At 48.0% G+C, this 1,692-nt stretch overlaps 1 protein-coding gene across 1 annotated transcript in view; it reads right to left on the bottom strand.

The window, feature by feature from the left end:
- Positions 1–115, bottom strand: part of RNF169 (ring finger protein 169) — a 12,705-nt gene extending 12,590 nt beyond the window's left edge. The window contains exon 1 of the mRNA XM_009329021.1: positions 43–115. The gene's annotated coding sequence lies outside the window, so the exon portion shown is untranslated. The remainder of the gene's footprint in view (positions 1–42) is intronic.
- Positions 116–1,692: the final 1,577 nt, after the last annotated feature.

The raw sequence follows: 1,692 nt of genomic DNA, 5'->3' as shown, positions 1-1,692 counted from the left end.
GTTATTCTCGAAGAAAAACCACAATTAGACAGAATACCGTACCTTCCTTAGCTGGCTTTCGTATTCTTCTCGGAGTTCCCCCGGTTTGCTTAATTTAATGGGTGCTCTGAATATAAAGTCTGGAAAGAGAAGGAAAAAAAAAAGGAAACACTTTTTAGTGTATGATGGCTGGGGTTGCCCATTATTTCCCAAAAAGGGTAAGCTCTCCAGGGACTGCACATAAAATTCCGCAGCATTTTTTCAAGCACGTATGTTTAGATTACGACACTGCTATCAAAGCTCTGTTTAACGTACAGAAACATTTGGAGGAGGATGGCCAAGTAATACGAAATTAATGCAAAATACATTTTTGTATTGTATGCAAAATACATTTTGCATTTCTGTAGTTTCTTTTGAGATTCTCACAAGTTCTTGACAAGCAGTTAAGCAATCAGGGGAGTATTAGGAGGATGTAAACACAGAGGTTAAGTAACAGCCCTGAGATGTCACAGGGAATCTGAGTCCTAGAAATAAAACCAGGCTTTAAGCGTCTGCTCTGGCCAGACACCCAAGAAACGCAGGCTGACAGCGGCAGCACAACACCCCGAATTCACACCCGTCCCCTTCTGCCATTTAAACGAACACATCGAGTACGCTCTCTGTCTTCTATATAACCGGTGGTTTTACTCCTCCACGTCCCATTCACCTGCACAGCCGTTTGCAGCGCCGTCCCGCCGGCCTGGAGCAAGCACAGCTTTTATTCCGCTTGCAATGCGCTCCCCAAGGTCAATATTTCAAAGCCGGGCGGGCGGGCTGCTCCATCTGGCAGGAATTCCCCATCCTGCTCCCGCTTCCTCCCTTCCCCCTCGGGAATTCAGAAACCAAAAGCATATTGGCATGGGATTATACTTTAACCTCCGTCCCTGGAGTTTGTTACTCCCCAAATGACTCCCTTCTTTATGTCGGCCTCAAAGCTCCCTCCCGCTTCTGTGCAGCGCAAGTCTGGGCAAGTCGCATTACAGTCGGAGGAGCTTGGATGGAAAAGGGAACAACGGGAATAAAACAACAGCCCCTGAACAACCACCCTGGCTCAGCTTGTATCAGTGCTCCAGGCAGGGTGCAGCACAGCTCATCATCCCGACGTGCTACGCTCGGGATGAAATGGGTACGAGCAAGGAGGAAACATCAGTGGTATTTCCTTTTCCCAGCTCGCTAAAATTAAGAGATATAAACCGGCAGCTCCACCGCATGTTTTGTTTAGGAAGCTTTTTTATTCCTCAAACACATTGGCCCAAAATGAAAGGTTCACGGCGGGGTAAGTAAATCAAACACCCAGCGGCCGGCAGCCGACTGCCCCGACGGGCATCCTCCGGTTCACGGCCACATTTGCCTCCTCCCCGGGGACAGGTCACAGCCCTGGTGCTGAAACGTGCCATTTAAAGACTGACTAAATCCTGTTTTCACCTGTCCTGCCTTCCACCGGTTTGCTTTTAAAGTTCTTGGAGGAAAGCCCCGTAACTCCACTCCCACCCCACCGGTGAGTGTGAGTGCAAACTCCGGAGTTTCCTGCTCGAGGAGCTCCGGAGAGGGAAGGCTGCCAACCTCAGAGCTGAACAAATCACGAAGTATTTCTTTAATACTTGCTTTAAAAGGGGGAAAAAAACCCTCTTGTAATCAAACATCAAGCACATAGATTATAAGGCTGTTTTTTTT

Source organism: Pygoscelis adeliae, unplaced genomic scaffold, assembly GCF_000699105.1.
Source record: "Pygoscelis adeliae isolate BGI_AS28 unplaced genomic scaffold, ASM69910v1 Scaffold297, whole genome shotgun sequence".
Lineage (NCBI taxonomy): Eukaryota > Metazoa > Chordata > Aves > Sphenisciformes > Spheniscidae > Pygoscelis > Pygoscelis adeliae.
The sequence above is the reverse complement of the archived record's forward strand: the minus strand, read 5'-3'. Positions and strand labels throughout refer to the sequence as shown.